Source organism: Camelus bactrianus, chromosome 3, assembly GCF_048773025.1.
Source record: "Camelus bactrianus isolate YW-2024 breed Bactrian camel chromosome 3, ASM4877302v1, whole genome shotgun sequence".
Classification (NCBI taxonomy): Eukaryota; Metazoa; Chordata; class Mammalia; order Artiodactyla; family Camelidae; genus Camelus; species Camelus bactrianus.
This window is the reverse complement of record NC_133541.1, coordinates 84,286,567-84,300,000: the sequence shown is the minus strand read 5'-3', so window position 1 is coordinate 84,300,000 and position 13,434 is coordinate 84,286,567. Positions and strand designations below refer to the sequence as shown.

Here is a 13,434-nt window from a genome sequence, read left to right as displayed (position 1 = left end):
CCAAAACAAAAACTTTAATAATTGATTCCAAAGAAATACTGAGATTTTCCTGTAGTACAAAACATAGCTGATACGCTAGAAAACAGGTAGTTAGTTACCATATATTAGAAAAGCAGATACAGAAGCTGCTTCATACATGTTTCCTCGCTTGCCGAACATTTACCATTAGAATATCTAATTTAAAAGCTCCCAGAGGTATTTACTCAAGATTCATTATCCAAATCCAAAAACTTGCTTCAGCCACGCTGCACATGCCTGCCAGAGAAAGCATTAAGGTGGCACAAAAGCTGCAGGGAAAAGGGCCCTCTCACCTGTTCTCCAGACTTTGATCAAAATATTATGCATGATGACATCACAACCCTCACGTGACTAAGAGCAAAGTTGATGGAAAGAGTAGAACGGGAGAAAGGCCTGTGAAGAAAGCAGGTAGGTCTAAGAGGATTGGGAAAGCCCATGAATTAGGAGAAAAGAGAGATGTGATGAGGTACATGAAGAGAAGTGAGCTTGTGAAAGACACAAGCTTGTCCCTGCCCATGTCTCCATCATCCAGGTCTATGATTTTTTTCTACATATGAAAAACTTTTAAAGATATTTGAAATCACAATTGGTTCCGGAGAACTTCATCATGTTTTATAGGTATGTACAAGTGATGCAGCAACTTGGAGGAAAACGTTTTGTGTTTTTGAGTGGGCTAGAAATGCTTTACAATTTTCCCCTTTAAAATAATGGGGTATAGGCTACCACTGTTCAAAAATGTGACATCAAAAATATTTGCTTAAAAAAAAATTTGCTTAGCCATCAGCAGATGAATAGATAATGAAGTGGTATAGGTATACAGTGGAATACTGCTCAGCCATAAAAAAGAATGAAATTTTGCCATTTGCAGCAACATGGGAGGACTCAGAGGGCATTATGCTGAGTGAAATAAGTCAGACAGAAAAGGACAGATACTGTATGATACCACTGATGTGTAGTATCAAAAAAATACAACAAACTAATGAATAAAACAAAAAGGAGACAGACTAGCAGATAGAGAGAAAGGACTGGTTGTTGCCAGTGGGAAGAGGGAACTGAATAGAGAGTCCAGAAATGAACCTATACTTATATGGGCAATTATTCTACAACAAATGAGGCAAGAAAATGCAACGGGGAAAAGACAGCCTCTTTAATACATGGTGCAGGGAAAACTGGACAGCTACATGCAAAAGAATCAAACTGGACTACTTTCTCACACCATATACAAAAAAAAAAAAAACTCAAAATGGATTAGAAACCTAAATGTAAGACCTAAAACCATAAAACTCCTAGAAGAAAACATAGACAGTATGCTCTTTGACAGTGGTCTTAGCAATAATGTTTCGGTTATGTCTCCTCAGGCAAAGGAAACAAAGACAAAAATAAATAAATGGGACTACATCAGTCTAAAAAGCTTTTGCACAGCAAGGCAAACTATCAACAAAACAAAAATACAGCCTACTGAATAGGAGAATATTTGCAAATGATATACCTTATAAGGGGTTAATATCCAAATATACAAAGAATTCATACAGCTCAACATCCAGAAAACAAACAACCCAATTAAAAAATGTGTAGAGGACCTGAATGTATATTTTACCAAAGATTTCATACAGATGGCCAACAGACACATGAAAAGATGCTCAGCATCACTAATCATCAGGGAAATGCAAATCAAAACCACAGTGATACCACCTCACACCTGTCAGAATGACTACTATGAAAAAGATAACAAATAACAAGTATCAGCAAGGATGCAGAAAGGGAACCCTCATGCACCACTGGTGGGACTGTAAATTGGTGCAGCCACTATGGAAAACACTAGGTAGATCCTCAAAACATTAAAAATAGAACCATACAATCCAGCAATGCCACTTCATAAGTTAAACAAGAAAATCAGTGTCATTACTTCATAGGGAGATTCCAGTTGACTAAAATAACATTTACCCTATTTTCCAGATCTGGCTGTCAACATCTTTGTCCATTCTCCAAATCAAGTCTACTCTTACCTGATGAAAATTTGTCACCACTGAGTCCATGTAATAAACTACAGGAAATTTTAAAAGAGGTTTTCAAAAATATTTTGAGCAAAGGCAGCATTGTTGAAGTAAATTTACAGACTCCTGAGGTGTCTAGTTGGAGAAAGTATAACCCTTTGCTTTGGCAGGTATTGAGTCACTTACTCTATGAACAGTTCAAATATATATTCAGGAAATCTTCCTTATCCAAATCTAAGTTAATAATTTTTTTAATTTAAAATTTTCTTTTAATTTTTATTTTTTGAATGAAAGACTCTTTAAATTCTACAGTGCTTCACAGTTTTCAAAAGTTTCACAAATATGATTTCTTGTAATCCCATAGTAACCCCCTTTTTTATCCCCTACCCCTATGATGCCCCTCCCTATTCTACTAATTAGAAAAGATATATGCACTTCAGTGTTTATTGCAGCATTATTTAAAATAGCCAAGATATGGAAGCAACCTAAGTGTCCATAGATAAACAAATGGATAAAGATATGGTATATATATATACAATGGAACATTACTCAGCCACACAAAAAAAACTTGCCATTTGTGACAACACGGATGAACCTGGAGGATATCATGCTAGGTGAAATTAGTCAGACAGAGAAAGACAAATACCACATGATCTCACTTATATGTAGAATCTAAAAACAAAACAAAATGAATACATACAGGAACAAGTGGGTGATTGCCAGAAGTAGGGGTGGGGAGGTGAACTACATGTAGACAATAAGAGGTACAAACCTACAGCTGTATGATAAATAAGTCACAGGAATATAATATACAGCATAAGGAATATGGTCAATAATATTATAATAACTTTGTATGCAGACAGCTGGTTACTAGAGTTATTATGGTGATCATTTTATAAGGTAAGCAAATGTCAAATCATTCTATAGCATACCTGAAACTAACATAATATCATACATCAACTTCAATTTAAAAAAAGACTTTCCTGAAATGAAAATTAAAGTGAGGCAAAAACTACTTGTTGCCTACAGAATACCTATTCTCCTTTCTCAGTAGCAGAATTCAATTTTGCTGGGACCATAATAAGTTCATCTAAAACAAAAAATATTTCCCCACCTCCCTTGGGGTTGCTATACTTATGCAACACCAGCTCTGGTCTAAGAAATGAAAGTAGTAAAATTTCCCAAAGGAAGAACAGAATCTGTTGATAGTGCTGCATCTTGCTGAAACACGAGCACAGTGCTGAGATGCTGGAGGTGGGATCTCCAGTGCACAACCTCGAGTAGAACAGTAGGAAAGGCCAAGAGAAGAACTGCCAGGTGGGACCTCCAGGAAGCAGACACCGAGTCAGAGGAGGTGTGCAACGCTGTGATTATTGGGAGAGTAAAGATAGAAAGTGTGGTTCTGGGAAGGAATGGTCCACAAAAGCCTTTAGATTTTCTGATTTGAAAATCTGATCACACTTAGGAAAGGAAAAGGGGAAAGAAGGCAGTACTGGGCAAGCAGAACCCTGAACTAAGATGCAAATCTGACAAACTTTCAGCAAACACAACGGGAACCTCCAGAGCAGAGACTATTCATTTGATGAGTCCTACATGGGACGGAAATGGCCTAATCTGCCGTCTTCAGTTGTGCCTTGGGGGCTGCCTGGGAAGAACATGGCCTTGGATCAAAAACTCAAGTGTATCCTGAAAGCACTGCATTTGGAGCCTCTCGAGACAGCAAATTGTTTCTTGAAGGAAGATCTAAGCAGTGGACCTGCAAGGCCACCACCGCGGTGAAGGTCTCAGCCCCAACATTCTTAAGCTGTAATTTCTGCCAGCAACTCCCCATTTCTGGCTTCTCGTGTTGGCAAAATGAAGCCCCTAATTTATTTAGTCCCCTGTTTTGGGGTTTCGGTTCTCTGTGCTTCTATAAATTATCAACCCAGATTCCACTGGGCGAGTTCCTAGTTACCAGTAAATTAGGTGCCTAGGGAGATGCAGCCACCATTCCAGGGTATGAGCTCTCTGTTCAATGAAACCACAGCCTGGGAGCAATGCTGTCACCAGGCAAATACGAGTTCTAGTTTCCCAGGGGAACTTGGTAGTGACAACAACGTGAATAATTGCTTGCAAAAACAGAAATAATAGGCTTAATGAGTGTCTGCTTAAAGGGCATTAGTTTGGGCTTTAGTGCAAGGACTTCTGTATAACATTAGAGAAATTACTGTTTTCGTACTTCTGGACTCTTGACTGCACCGTCAGTGACTGAAATACTAGAAGTCTGACTTTCAGATAGCCTTAGGAAGCACACTTTAATCTCACTGGACTTCAAATTCCCTCCTTACAAGGTGAGGAAGTTGGATTATGTGCCACTGAAAGTATAACAGGCAATTTAACACACAGAATGAGTGATGCAGGATTTTGAAGCGGACAGTTGAGCAGGGGATGATGCCATAACCCAGACATTAGCAGCAACAGGAAGCCAATACCACCTCTAGGCTGGAGAACAAACAGAAGAGGCAGTACTGCTGAAGCTCAAGATTGTCCATCAGCCAACAAAGCTGGAACCACGGAGGACCTGTCCAGTGGGAGCTGGAGCCAGGGGAGAAATTTATGTGCTGCCAGACAATCAGCCCAAGGCAGAGGGAGAAGGCAAAAGAACTTGGCTTCCACTTTTCCCTTCCCTCAACTTCGTTCCAGGCTCTTAGCAGGGCCTCCTTAGTTACTGGCTAAACTCAGTGAGAAGCCAGTAAACACAGGAGTTTGGTAACCCACAGCCTTCATGGGTCAGCCCCTCCATGACAGAGAACACAGTAGCGGAAGGGCAAGAGAAGGAACTCAGGCTGAGCAAAGACCACCAGAGTCTAGACTAAAGGCATCCACATTTTTTCAGAAACAGGTCTCATGAAAATCAAAATGTAATTGGTTAACATTTGCAAATCTCAAACTCCCAAATTTATCCCTTCCCACCTCCTTTCCAAAGTAACCAAAATATTGTTTACTATGCCTGCTAGTCTGTTTTTGTTTTGTAGATGAGTTCACAGTGTCCTCTTTTTTCTTTTTTTTAAGGTATGTTCAATATCTTGTAGTAACCTTTAATGAAGAATATGAAAACAAATATTTGTGTGTGTGTATATATATATACACACACACACATGACTGGGACATTAGGCTGTACACCAGAAATTGACACATTGTAACTGACTAAACTTTAATAAAAACAAATAAATAAATAAAATAAAATACCTGCACCAAAAAAAAAAATTAAATTAAAAACAAAACGTAATTGGGAGGACTACTGGAAATGATGGGATAATGATAACTAGAGAAGATCCATGATTATCATATAAACATAGAACTTTACTCAGAAATAAGGCAAATCCATAAGTAAAACAAAAAGACAACGTATGTAATGGGAAAAAATGTTTGCAAATGAAACCGACAAAGGCTTGATCTCCAGAATATATAAGCAGCTCATACAACTCAGTAAGAAAAAATTAAACAACCCAATCCAAAAATGGGCAGAAGACCTGAACAAGCAATTCTCCAAGGAAGACATACAAATGATCAATAGACACATGAAAAAAATGCTCAATATCACTAATTATCAGAGAAATGCAAATCAAAACTACAATGAGGTATCACCTCACACCAGTCAGAATGGCCATCATTCAAAAATCCACAAATGACAAATGCTGGAGAGGCTGTAGAGAAAAGGGAACCCTCCTTCACTGCTGGTGGGAATGCAGTTTGGTGCAGCCAGTGTGGAAAACAGTATGGAGATTCCTCAAAAGACTAGGAATAGACTTACCATATGACCCAGGAATCCCGCTCCTGGGCATATATCCAGAAGGAACCCTACTTCAGGATGACACCTGCACCCCAATGTTCATAGCAGCACTATTTACAATAGCCAAGACATGGAAACAGCCTAAATGTCCATCAACAGATGACTGGATAAAGAATAGGTGGTATATTTATACAATGGAATACTACTCACCATAAAACCGACAACACAACACCATTTGCAGCAACATGGATGCTCCTGGAGAATGTCATTCTAAGTGAAGTAAGCCAGAAAGAGAAAGAAAAATACCATATGAGATAGCTCATATGTAGAACCTAAAAACAAACAAACAAACAAAGCATAAATACAAAACAGAAATAGACTCACAGACATAGAATATAAACTTGTGGTTGCCAAGGGGGCAGAGGGTGGGAAGAGATAGACTGGGATTTCAAAATTGTAGAATATATAAACAAGATTATACTGTATAGCACAGGGAAATATATACAAGATCTTATGGTAGCTCGCAGAGAAAAAAATGTGACAATGAATATATATATATGTTCATGTATAATTGAAAAATTGTGCTATACACTGGAATTTGACACAACATTGTAAAATGATTATAAATCAATAAAAATGTTAAAAAAAAAGAAATAAGGCAAATATATAACAAGGTATTACTCATACTCATGATCTCTTGACTCACGTGGGTCTGTGTCATTTCAGCTGAATTCAAATACTTCAAAATTACACAATTGATAAAAATCGTTTCCACCACACCTGCTAACATGACCCCTGGCAACTGCAACCAATTCAATATGAGCTAATTTGTGTTTGTACTCTTGTTTGGTCATTTTTTTAAGTTAACCAATAGTTGCAGGCAGCCAGGACACAGAGGTTAGGTAGCTGCACTGCTCTGAGGACCTCTTCCTGGATGCTGGACCAAGACATTTCTCTAGGGTTAGAGAACCCTCCAGTGAGAGAAGGCTCCCAGAAGTTTCAAGGGAGGTAGTTTACCTGTCACATGGTCCTACCAACATTGTCCTACAGGCTGCGGGGCACTGATTCTTGGCTACAAAGTTCTTTAAGCCTAGTTCTTACAGGCATGTAAATGATTCATAAAGGAGCTCAGAATGGATGAGAACTTCCTGCAGCCATAAGCACTTAGCCCTTTTAGGGACCAGACTCCTAAAGTGAAATCTTTGGGTGTCAATTAGAGCTAAGCCAATAGTGAAACTCCTCCTGCCCTGGAACAACCCTCATTGAGTTTTGTTCTCTAGAAGCCTACTGGGCACTGTATGTCAGCCAACTCTGTCTGAAAAGGACACAGTTGAAGCCTACACTTGTGTTTTCCATGAGCATCATTTTTATGCGCCCCGCCCCAAAAGCATATGAATTACAAATGATCCCCAGGGAGGAGGGAAATAGCTCAGTGGTAGAGTGCATGCCTAACATGCATCAAGTCCTGGATTCAATCCCCCCGTACCTCCATAAAAAACAAAAAAATGATCTGCATAAACATGAAGTCATGTTTTTCTCTAATAGCTCAAGGAAAGGGTATAATGCCAAGACTAAAAAGGCCCTGTTCCCATCCTCAGATTCCCCTCCACACCCAGAGCTCCAGCCCAGAGTAATGCAATGACTGCTGCTCTGGGAGAGCAATGTGATGGCTGAGTGGAGAGCCTCTGGGTTAGCCTTAGCTGAATAAAGTCGACCCAGCAAAAACAAGGAGCACTCACTCATCAGTGAGGTAATACATAAACAGAATTTTCTTCATGGCTTAAAAAAGATACTCCCATGAACCCCATCTCAAGAATTTAGGAAGGAGTCAATATAGCCAACTGTCAGGTTAAGGAAAGAAATCCATGAAACAAGGTGGGAAAATTTATCTGAGAAGAAAATTCTTTTAAAGAGGGTGTTTATTTAAGGCCATATAAGGGTTTTTCCTGTTTACATTTAACATTTAATACTTGGAAGGTTAAAGTTTCAGAGCAAGAACTGTAGTCACCTAGAAGCAGCTGATTATACTTTAAAGAACTTGACCCTCTCACGAGTCTTCAAGGACACCAACTGTCGTGTCAAGCCCTGTTCTTTATCTTGAAAGGAGGCAAGAGACATTAAGAATCAACTCTATAAAATGGCACTCTGTCACAGCCTACCCATTTGCCCTCAGGGAAACTAGAAAGACACAGAGAGCAGACTCCTAGTCTGAAAAGGACAGACGGGAAGGGACATCTCAAATTTCATGGCAAGTTCACTTTGCAGGAAAACAGGAAGTAGACTGTGATGAAGGGCTGCAGGTAGTAACTTTTATTACAGGCTGGGGTCCCGCAACTGATTTCTCTCCTCTCTCTCTGCCCTTATTCCCTTTCTCCTCCCATCCTCCTCCCTTTCCCTGCAGGATGCAGATAATTCACAAGCACCCCTAGATGGAGGCCCCCATAATCATTTGTTTATGTCTTTTCTAATGGTCTAAGTTAACAGGAATCTTGGGTTTTTCTCAACCACTTCAACACATGGGACCAAAAAAGAAAATTGACATGATTTCGGTCAATGGTCTTTCCACAGTTAAATGTGTTTTCTTCAATCTTGTACTGCTACTTAAAAGAGCCAATTCTACAGAAAATTGTCGCTCTGGAGAAAGTGCTGTGATTTCCAGTATGAGGGTAAGAGAGCACCTTAAGGCAATCCATCCCAAAGGAGCAAAATACGCCGGCACCCAAGGGTCAGAGCACCCAGAGCTGCAGCCATCTCCCCTCCACCAAGATGCTCCAGGTAGACAGAGGGAGAGCCTCGTTGGAAGAAAACATGGGGAAGAGGAAGTCAGCCACAAAAAGCACCTATGCACCATCTTGATACCAAAGAAGAAGTTAAGATAATATCATTTCAGAGATGAAAGGAAGAGTTTTAAGTTGTCAGACCCAACTTTACTAACTTTAATGTTTTTCTACAATAGACTCTCTCAGGCCTGGAAGCATATTGGAATCACCTGGGGAGCTTTACGCCTTAAAGCTTTCAGCTGGTCCCATGTGAAACTAATTAAATGAGACTGTGGGAAAGACACAAGCTCGGGGAGCTTCAAAGAACTCCCCAGATGATTCTAATGTGACAGGAGAGTAGCTGGTGGACTTTGCCATCCCCACCTCGATCAAACAGCCACACTTGGAACACCCCCCAGTGACAAGGAACTCACTACCTTCCATGGACACAGATTCCAAGTGGGGACCATTCTGATTTGTGTAAGTTTCCCCAATGCTGAGGCTAAGCCTGTGTTTCTGTACTGCACACCAATTTGTCCTAGTTCTGCCCACAGCACCATGGAAATCTACACAATGCAGATATCGAATTCAGGAATGAAACACCTGGAGGAACTTTTCTGCTAGCACAATTGACTGGCTGAGGGTAAATTTAATAAAACAAAATTCAACAGGCATCTGAGTCGTATCTTTTACTTGAGGCTAAGAAACTACGGCACAAGGAGAGGATGAGAGAGAAAGGGCTTTAGCGGCAGGAGTTTTGTGATAGATTTCTAGGAAGGGGAGGGAGGGTTGGGGGCGGTAACCCCACGTGAGTCATCAGGGTGCTGTGGCTGCGGAAACCGCTCATGCCCCTTCTTTGGCTGCATTCATAGACGCGAGATCTTGAGAGACATACCTATAGGAGAGAAGGAAGATGACCACACACTTCAACAGCGATAGAGAAAAACAGAGGAGAATGAACCCAACAGTGGAAGATTTTCAAATGTTTCAAATAAAGAACTGTTGGGGGAAAGGAAATGAAAAAGACAGTATTAAAATGAGGACTCAACCATAAAAAAAAAATAAAATAATGCCATTTACAGCAACATGGATGGACCTAGAGATCATCATTCTAAGTGAAGTAAGCCAGAAAGGGAAAGAAAAATACCATATGATATAACTCATATGTGGAATCTAAAAAAAAAGGAAAGGAAAAAAAGGACACTATGAACTCATCTACAAAACAGAAACAGATTCACAGACATAGTAAACAATCTTTTTTTTTTTTGATTGAGTTATAGTCAGTTTACAGTGTTGTGTCAATTTCCAGTGTAGAGCAGTTTTTCACTTATACATAAACACACATATATTCATTGTCAGATTCTTTCTCACTGTGAGCTACCACAAGATCCTGTATATGCTTCCCTGTGCTATATAGTATAGTCTTGTTTATCTATTCTACATATGCCTGTCAGTATCTACAAATTTCGAACTCCCAGTCTGTCCCTTCCCACCACCCTCCCCTCCGGCAACCACAAGTTTGTATTCTATGTCTATGAGTCTGTTTCTATGTTATATTTATGTTCATTTGTCTTTTCCTTTCTTTCTTTCTTTTTAGATTCCACATATGAGTGATCTCATATGGTACATAGTAAACAATCTTATGGTTACCAGAGAAAGGTGGTGGGAAGGGATAAATTTGAGAGTTTGAGATTTACAAACGTTAGCCACTATATACAAAAACAGATTTTAAAATAAGTTTCTACTGTATAGCACAGGGAACTATATTCAATATCTTGTAATAACCTTTAATGGAAAAAATCTGGAACAAATATATGTATGTATATGCATGACTTTTGCTGTACACCAGAAATTGACACATTGTGACTGATGGTACTTCAATTATAAATAAACAAAATAAAATATAATAAAATGAGGAAGAAGAAACTACCGTTTGAGTCTGCTCTGTGCCAGATGCCCCACATCCATCACTTCAGATAATCATCAAGACAGCCTCCCAAGTTACCTGATTATCTAACGGGAAGATGTTTACATGGTGTCAAGGGATAAAACTAGGAAGAAGGGGTGGATTTGAAGCTTTAAAAAACAGATAGCTTCAACTTTTTTTCCTTTCCTTTTCTTTTTGAGTCTCCTTTGGAGACTAAGGTAATTACACTCCTCTGTTCGTGGGACTCCATTCATTGGTACATACAGACTTCTCTTTTATTTATTCATTAACTTCTTTGTTTATTTACATGTATATCTTCAACTCCCCATGGCCCACTGGCATGTCTCTCTCTCTTCGTAGACAACAATGTATATTCTCTTATTTGTGATGTTCTTTAAAATTTTGTATGTATTTTTAAAATTTTCTTTTCCTGTACTTTGCCATCTTCCACTAATGTTTGCACCTTTTTCCTGTGAATTTGCAATAGTTTTCAGATATCAGTCCCTTGTTAGCATTAGCACTTTATTCATAGTCTGTTAACATTCACATTTTTGTAATAACATTGCCCAGATGTAATCAAAATCAACTTTTTTTTTCTGAATGATTTCATTTTTGAGTTTCTATTTAATAAATCCTTCCTCACCTTAAGGTCACAAAGAAATTCTCCTACATTTTCTTCTAATTTAACTGTTTAGTTTAAACATTCACATTTACATCTTTAATTCATCTGAAATCTGGCTTAGTATATGGTGTTAGGACAAGATCAATCTTATTTTTTTCCATGTAATGAGCCTGTTTATCCAGTAGCATCTACTACACAATCCTGTTTCTCACTGACTTGTGATACTACCTTTAAATTAATTTCCAACATATATACAAGTTTCTTGTTGAGCTCTCTATTCTGATTCACTGACCTATTTGTCCTTGCACCAATATCATACTATTTTCATTACTATGTCTTTGTAGTATGTCTTAATATCTGCCAGGGAATGTTACCCCATTTACTTTTCTTTTGCAAGACTGGCTTACTATGAAACAGTTCTGGAGACCTGCTTTACAACATGAGCTTATAGTTAGCAATACTGTACCGTACATTTGTTATGAGCATAAATCTCATGTGTTTACCACAATTTTTAACAAGAGATTGACTATTTGTGGACTTCTGTTATTCTGTATAAATTTTCAAGTAAAGGCTATCAAGTTCATCAAAAAATCCAACTGGAACTTTTATTAGGATTGAATTCAAATTATAGGTAATTTAGGAAAAACTGCATCTTCGTTATATTAGTCATTTTATCCAAGAGCGTGAAATGTTCTTCCACTTAGCTCATCTTCTATGCCCTTTATTTACATTTAAATTTTTTCTCCACAGAGCATGTACATATGCATGGATAAGTTAATTCCAAGATACAGTCTGTCTTGCAGAAATTTCTATATATAGACTGATAGACAAAAGATATCAGTATAACAGAGAAGCCTCTTGTTGATATGACATTTTCTTAACATGTTCATATCCTGTGTTATCCAGCAACAGCCACTGGCCCCTCCAATCAAAACTCTTCACTTTTTGGTCTTTCCTCCATTTGCTTCAAGTCCCCGATAACCAGTACCTTCTGAGAACTCAGTCTGTAACCTGAGCACCACAGACCCGAAGTCCCTGTTTCTTCCCAGCTGGTGGTTGTTCACCTTCCCAGTTGAGTGGCTCAGGCAAATCATGTTGTCAGGGAATGCCCCAGAGAAGGAGATTTCAACTCAGTCCAAGGAAGGACTTTCTGACCCAGCTGTCCTAGGAGGAGGTGTTGCACTCCCCTTCTCTGTGCCTCAGTTTCTTCTAATCAGGAAGTCCTGGTGTGACACTCAATCCCCACCACCACCCAAGGTCTCCAATCCTGAGTACATGGAGCTTTCTCTCATCTGCTAGGGAGGTAAGGAAGGAGGGAAAGTTTGGAACCTGGCACCTTCGTGGCACATCTTTGGACAAAGTGGGCATCAGCCTGGCTCCAAAGTCCTCCAGGTACTGAGGGAGCCAACCATCCCAGCAGAGGGCTGCACTCACATATATACTGTGACTCTTATTACTCTAGACCCAAAAAATGAGTCAGGCAGATTTATTCTCCTCTGTTGTATGGAATATCCAGTATGAGTTAGAAATCAACTCTTTCTTAAAAGTTTCTTAGAATTTACCTGTAAAACAATCTGAGCTCAGGGTTCCAGGAAGGAGAAGTTGCTGAATGCCATTTGAATTTATTTAATATTTATGGTTCTACTTAAGTTTTCTCTATTTGTACTAGTTGTGACATTTTTTATTTTCCAAGGAATGATTCCACTTCATTTACATTTTAAGTTCATGCACGTATTGTTATTTATAGTAGAGTGAAAGCCATAATTGGATAAGTAGAATACAAACTTCAAAAAATCGGTCACGTGAGCGAAGAGATGTTTAACTGCGAAGCTAATGAAAAGTCCAGGAGAAGCTTCTACAACCTGGGGCCAAGAGTTGCAAAGTTGCATAGTTCAAATTCATCCTGGATTGTGATGCCATCTAGTGGTAATTGTCCATTGGGCTCAGTATACATTGTAATCATTCTGGGACCCACAGCTGGCCAAAAGTTTCAGATCACTGTCAGAAATTCTAGGAATTTCCAAATACTGCAGATTTGGGCTAAAGACTATTTGTTCTTGCCCCCTAGCCCCATTCTCACACCCTCACAGTGACCCTCCCAGAAAAGATGAAAACATAAGCCCACAGCCTTTTGAGTGCATGGGGAGGATACAACATCACTCCTGATACATATCAAGTTCATATTATTGTTTCTGTAATCTTTTTTCTTTTTAATATTCCTATTATACCTGTATTTATTTGACCATTGTCTTTCTGTATATTTAATTTTATCTACTTTCTTTCCTAAACATTTTCATTCGTTTGTCGATCTCATTTATCTAGTCAAAGAAACAACCTTCGAT

General features: G+C 39.0%; 1 protein-coding gene across 1 annotated transcript in view; it reads right to left on the bottom strand.

Annotated features, from left to right (window-relative positions):
• Nucleotides 1–13,434, bottom strand: part of FAM170A (family with sequence similarity 170 member A) — a 57,026-nt gene that overhangs the window by 25,683 nt on the left and 17,909 nt on the right. The window contains exon 3 of the mRNA XM_074360528.1: nt 5,995–6,054. The gene's annotated coding sequence lies outside the window, so the exon portion shown is untranslated. The remainder of the gene's footprint in view (nt 1–5,994; nt 6,055–13,434) is intronic.